The sequence below is a fragment of the Aplysia californica genome, unplaced genomic scaffold, assembly GCF_000002075.1.
Source record: "Aplysia californica isolate F4 #8 unplaced genomic scaffold, AplCal3.0 scaffold00139, whole genome shotgun sequence".
NCBI classification, from domain to species: Eukaryota; Metazoa; Mollusca; class Gastropoda; order Aplysiida; family Aplysiidae; genus Aplysia; species Aplysia californica.
This window is the reverse complement of record NW_004797409.1, coordinates 521,934-529,472: the sequence shown is the minus strand read 5'-3', so window position 1 is coordinate 529,472 and position 7,539 is coordinate 521,934.

Here is a 7,539-nt window from a genome sequence, read left to right as displayed (position 1 = left end):
ACTTTCAACCCGTCTTCGAAATCCGTATTTTATTTACAATTTTAAAAGCGTGTCCACAAGCTGTATTTTATTTTCTTCTTTCAAACCATCTACGACATCTGTATTTTATTTACATTTTTAAAACCGTATCCACTAGCTGTATTTTATTTTCTACTTTCAAACCGTCTACGCCATCTGTATTTTATTTACTTTTTTTTAATCATCTCCACTAGGTGTATTGTATTTTCAATTTTCAAACCGTCTACACAGTATTTATTTTATTTACTTATTTAAAACCGGCTCCACTTGCTGTATTTTATTTTCTACTTTCAAACCGTCTTCGCAATCCGTATTTTATTTACAATTTTAAAAGCGTGTCCACAAGCTGTATTTTATTTTCTTCTTTCAAACCATCTACGACATCTGTATTTTATTTACATTTTTAAAACCGTATCCACTAGCTGTATTTTATTTTCTACTTTCAAACCGTCTACGCCATCTGTATTTTATTTCCTTATTTTTTAACCATCTCCACTAGCTGTATTTTATTCTCTACTTTCAAACTGTCTACGCAATCTCTATTTTATTTACTTTTTTCAAACCGTCTCCACTAGCTGTATTTTATTTTCTACTTTCAAACCGTCTACGCCATATGTATTTTATTTACATTTTTGAAAATGTGTCCACTAGCTGTATTTTTTTTTCTACTTTCAAACAGTCTACGCCATCTGTATTTTATTTACTTTTTTTTAACCATCTCCACTAGGTGTATTATATTTTCAATTTTCAAACCGTCTACGCAGTCTTTATTTTATTTGCTTATTTAAAACCGTCTCCACTTGCTGTATTTTATTTTCTACTTTCAAACCGTCTTCGCAATCCGTATTTTATTTACAATTTTAAAAGCGTGTCCACAAGCTGTATTTTATTTTCTTCTTTCAAACCATCTACGACATCTGATTTTTATTTACATTTTTAAGACCGTGTCCACTAGCTGTATTTTATTTTCTACTTTCAAACCGTCTACGCCATCTGTATTATATTTACATTTTTAAAACCGTGTCAACTAGCAGTATTTTATTTTCTACTTTCAAACCGTCTACGCCATCTGTTTTTTATTTACATTTTTAAAACTGTCTCCACTTGCTGTATTATATTTTCTACTTTCAAACCGTCTACGCCATCTGTATTTTATTTACATTTTTAAAACCGTGTCCACTAGCTGTATTTTATTTTCTACTTTCAAACTGTCTACTTACAGAATTTTTTTTTTTTTTTAAACCGTCAAAAAAAGCTGTATTTTATTTTCTACTTTTAAACCGTCTACTCCATCTGTATTATATTTACATTTTTAAAACCGTGTCCACTAGCTGTATTTTATTTTCTACTTTCAAACTGTCTACTTTCAGAATTTTTTTTTTTTTTTTAAACCGTCAAAAAAAGCTGTTCTTTATTTTCTACTTTCAAACCGTCTACTCCATCTGTATTTTATTTACATTTTTAAAACTGTCTCCACTAGCTGTATTTTATTTTCTACTTTCAAACCGTCTACGCCATCTGTATTTTATTTACTTTTTTTTAACCATCTCCACTAGGTGTTTTGTATTTTCAATTTTCAAACCGTCTACACAGTATTTATTTTATTTACTTATTTAAAACCGGCTCCACTTGCTGTATTTTATTTTCTACTTTCAAACCGTCTTCGCAATCCGTATTTTATTTACAATTTTAAAAGCGTGTCCACAAGCTGTATTTTATTTTCTTCTTTCAAACCATCTACGACATCTGATTTTTATTTACATTTTTAAGACCGTGTCCACAAGCTGTATTTTATTTTCTACTTTCAAACCGTCTACGCCATCTGTATTATATTTACATTTTTAAAACCGTGTCAACTAGCAGTATTTTATTTTCTACTTTAAAACAATCTACGCCATCTGTTTTTTATTTACATTTTTAAAACTGTTTCCACTTGCTGTATTATATTTTCTACTTTCAAACCGTCTACTTTCAGAATTTTTTATTTTTTTTTAAACCGTCAAAAAAAGCTGTATTTTATTTTCTACTTTCAAACCGTCTACGCCATCTGTATTATATTTACATTTTTAAAACCGTGTCAACTAGCAGTATTTTATTTTCTACTTTCAAACCGTCTACGCCATCTGTTTTTTATTTACATTTTTAAAACTGTCTCCACTTGCTGTATTATATTTTCTACTTTCAAACCGTCTACGCCATCTGTATTTTATTTACATTTTTAAAACCGTGTCCACTAGCTGTATTTTATTTTCTACTTTCAAACTGTCTACTTTCAGAATTTTTTTTTTTTTTTTAAACCGTCAAAAAAAGCTGTTCTTTATTTTCTACTTTCAAACCGTCTACTCCATCTGTATTTTATTTACATTTTTAAAACTGTCTCCACTAGCTGTATTTTATTTTCTACTTTCAAACCGTCTACGCCATCTGTATTTTATTTACTTTTTTTTAACCATCTCCACTAGGTGTTTTGTATTTTCAATTTTCAAACCGTCTACACAGTATTTATTTTATTTACTTATTTAAAACCGGCTCCACTTGCTGTATTTTATTTTCTACTTTCAAACCGTCTTCGCAATCCGTATTTTATTTACAATTTTAAAAGCGTGTCCACAAGCTGTATTTTATTTTCTTCTTTCAAACCATCTACGACATCTGTATTTTATTTACATTTTAAAAACCGTATCCACTAGCTGTATTTTATTTTCTACTTTCAAACCGTCTACGCCATCTGTATTTCATTTACATTTTTAAAACTGTGTCCACTAGCTGAATTTTATTTTCTACTTTCAAACCGTCTACGCCATCTGTATTTTATTTACTTTTTTTTAACCATCTCCACTAGGTGTTTTGTATTTTCAATTTTCAAACCGTCTACACAGTATTTATTTTATTTACTTATTTAAAACCGGCTCCACTTGCTGTATTTTATTTTCTACTTTCAAACCGTCTTCGCAATCCGTATTTTATTTACAATTTTAAAAGCGTGTCCACAAGCTGTATTTTATTTTCTTCTTTCAAACCATCTACGACATCTGTATTTTATTTACATTTTAAAAACCGTATCCACTAGCTGTATTTTATTTTCTACTTTCAAACCGTCTACACCATCTGTATTATATTTACATTTTTAAAACCGAGTCCACAAGCTGTATTTTATTTTCTACTTTCAAACCGTCTACGCCATCTGTATTATATTTACATTTTCAAAACCATGTCCACTAGCTATAATTTATTTTCTACTTTCAAACCGTCTACGCCATCTGATTTTTATTTACATTTTTAAGACCGTGTCCACTAGCTGTATTTTATTTTCTACTTTCAAACCGTCTACGCCATCTGATTTTTATTTACATTTTTAAGACCGTGTCCACTAGCTGTATTTTATTTTCTACTTTCAAACCGTCTACGCCATCTGTATTTCATTTACATTTTTAAAACTGTGTCCACTAGCTGAATTTTATTTTCTACTTTCAAACCGTCTACGCCATCTGTATTTTATTTACTTTTTTTTAACCATCTCCACTAGGTGTTTTGTATTTTCAATTTTCAAACCGTCTACACAGTATTTATTTTATTTACTTATTTAAAACCGGCTCCACTTGCTGTATTTTATTTTCTACTTTCAAACCGTCTTCGCAATCCGTATTTTATTTACAATTTTAAAAGCGTGTCCACAAGCTGTATTTTATTTTCTTCTTTCAAACCATCTACGACATCTGTATTTTATTTACATTTTTAAAACCGTATCCACTAGCTGTATTTTATTTTCTACTTTCAAACCGTCTACACCATCTGTATTATATTTACATTTTTAAAACCGAGTCCACAAGCTGTATTTTATTTTCTACTTTCAAACCGTCTACGCCATCTGTATTATATTTACATTTTCAAAACCATGTCCACTAGCTATAATTTATTTTCTACTTTCAAACCGTCTACGCCATCTGATTTTTATTTACATTTTTAAGACCGTGTCCACTAGCTGTATTTTATTTTCTACTTTCAAACCGTCTACGCCATCTGATTTTTATTTACATTTTTAAGACCGTGTCCACTAGCTGTATTTTATTCTCTACTTTCAAACTGTCTACGCAATCCATATTTTTATTTACATTTTTAAAACCGTGTCCACTAGCTCTGTTTTATTATCTCCTTTCAAACCGTATATGCAATCTCTATTTTATTTACTTTTTTCAAACCATCTCCACTAGGTGTATTATATTTTAAATTTTCAAACCGTCTACGCAATCTGTATTTTATTTACTTTTTTTAACCATCTCCACTAGGTGTATTATATTCTCTACCATCAAACCGTCTAAGCAGTCTTTATTTTATTTACTTATTTAAAACCGTCTCCACTAGCTGTATTTTTTTTTCTACTTTTAAACCGTCTACGCCATCTGTATTTTATTTACTTTTTTTTAACCATCTCCACTAGGTGTTTTGTATTTTCAATTTTCAAACCGTCTACACAGTATTTATTTTATTTACTTATTTAAAACCGGCTCCACTTGCTGTATTTTATTTTCTACTTTCAAACCGTCTTCGCAATCCGTATTTTATTTACAATTTTAAAAGCGTGTCCACAAGCTGTATTTTATTTTCTTCTTTCAAACCATCTACGACATCTGTATTTTATTTACATTTTTAAAACCGTATCCACTAGCTGTATTTTATTTTCTACTTTCAAACCGTCTACACCATCTGTATTATATTTACATTTTTAAAACCGAGTCCACAAGCTGTATTTTATTTTCTACTTTCAAACCGTCTACGCCATCTGTATTTTATTTACTTTTTTTTAACCATCTCACTAGGTGTATTATATTTTCAATTTTCAAACCGTCTACGCAGTCTTTATTTTATTTGCTTATTTAAAACCGTCTCCACTTGCTGTATTTTATTTTCTCCTTTCAAACCGTCTACGCCATCTGTATTTTATTTCCTTATTTTTTAACCATCTCCACTAGCTGTATTTTATTCTCTACTTTCAAACTGTCTACGCTTTCCATATTTTTATTTACATTTTTAAAACCCTGTCCACTAGCTCTGTTTTATTATCTCCTTTCAAACCGTATATGCAATCTCTATTTTATTTACTTTTTTCAAACCATCTCCACTAGGTGTATTATATTTTAAATTTTCAAACCGTCTAAGCAGTCTTTATTTTATTTGCTTATTTAAAATCGTCTCCACTTGCTGTATTTTATTTTCTACTTTCAAACCGTCTACGCAGTCTTTATTTTATTGACTTATTTAATACCGTCTTCAATAGCTGTATTTTATTTTCTACTTTAAAAACGTCTACACAGTCTTTATTTTTTTTGCTTATTTAAAACTGTCTCCACTTGCTGTATTTTATTTTCTACTTTCAAACCGTCTAAGCCATCTGTATTATATTTACATTTTTAAAACCGTGTCAACTAGCAGTATTTTATTTTCTACTTTAAAACAATCTACGCCATCTGTTTTTTATTTACATTTTTAAAACTGTTTCCACTTGCTGTATTATATTTTCTACTTTCAAACCGTCTACTTTCAGAATTTTTTATTTTTTTTTAAACCGTCAAAAAAAGCTGTATTTTATTTTCTACTTTCAAACCGTCTACGCCATCTAATTTTTATTTACATTTTTAAAACCGTCTCCACTAGCTGTATTTTATTTTCTACTTTCAAACCGTCTACGCCATATGTATTTTATTTACATTTTTGAAAAAGTGTCTACTAGCTGTATTTTTTTTTCTACTTTCAAACAGTCTACGCCATCTGTATTTTATTTACTTTTTTTAACCATCTCCACTAGGTGTATTATATTTTCAATTTTCAAACCGTCTAAGCAGTCTTTATTTTATTTGCTTATTTAAAACCGTCTCCACTTGCTGTATTTTATTTTCTCCTTTCAAACCGTCTACGCCATCTGTATTTTATTTCCTTATTTTTTAACCATCTCCACTAGCTGTATTTTATTCTCTACTTTCAAACTGTCTACGCAATCCATATTTTTATTTACATTTTTAAAACCGTGTCCACTAGCTCTGTTTTATTATCTCCTTTCAAACCGTATATGCAATCTCTATTTTATTTACTTTTTTCAAACCATCTCCACTAGGTGTATTATATTTTCAATTTTCAAACCGTCTACGCAGTCTTTATTTTATTTGCTTATTTAAAACCGTCTCCACTTGCTGTATTTTATTTTCTCCTTTCAAACCGTCTACGCCATCTGTATTTTATTTCCTTATTTTTTAACCATCTCCACTAGCTGTATTTTATTCTCTACTTTCAAACTGTCTACGCAATCCATATTTTTATTTACATTTTTAAAACCGTGTCCACTAGCTCTGTTTTATTATCTCCTTTCAAACCGTATATGCAATCTCTATTTTATTTACTTTTTTCAAACCATCTCCACTAGGTGTATTATATTTTCAATTTTCAAACCGTCTAAGCAGTCTTTATTTTATTTGCTTATTTAAAACCGTCTCCACTTGCTGTATTTTATTTTCTCCTTTCAAACCGTCTACGCCATCTGTATTTTATTTCCTTATTTTTTAACCATCTCCACTAGCTGTATTTTATTCTCTACTTTCAAACTGTCTACGCAATCCATATTTTTATTTACATTTTTAAAACCGTGTCCACTAGCTCTGTTTTATTATCTCCTTTCAAACCGTATATGCAATCTCTATTTTATTTACTTTTTTCAAACCATCTCCACTAGGTGTATTATATTTTCAATTTTCAAACCGTCTAAGCAGTCTTTATTTTATTTGCTTATTTAAAACCGTCTCCACTTGCTGTATTTTATTTTCTACTTTCAAACCGTCTACGCAGTCTTTATTTTATTGACTTATTTAATACCGTCTTCAATAGCTGTATTTTATTTTCTACTTTAAAAACGTCTACACAGTCTTTATTTTTTTTGCTTATTTAAAACTGTCTCCACTTGCTGTATTTTATTTTCTACTTTCAAACCGTCTAAGCCATCTGTATTATATTTACATTTTTATAACCGTGTCAACTAGCAGTATTTTATTTTCTACTTTAAAACAGTCTACGCCATCTGTTTTTTATTTACATTTTTAAAACTGTCTCCACTTGCTGTATTATATTTTCTACTTTCAAACCGTCTAAGCCATCTGTATTATATTTACATTTTTAAAACCGTGTCAACTAGCAGTATTTTATTTTCTACTTTAAAACAGTCTACGCCATCTGTTTTTTATTTACATTTTTAAAACTGTCTCCACTTACTGTATTATATTTTCTACTTTCAAACCGTCTACGCCATCTGTATTATATTTACATTTTCAAAACCATGTCCACTAGCTGTAATTTATTTTCTACTTTCAAACCGTCTACGCCATCTGATTTTTATTTACATTTTTAAAACCGTCTCCACTAGCTGTATTTTATTTTCTCCTTTCAAACCGTCTACGCCATCTGTATTTTATTTCCTTATTTTTTAACCATCTCCACTAGCTGTATTTTATTCTCTACTTTCAAACTGTCTACGCAATC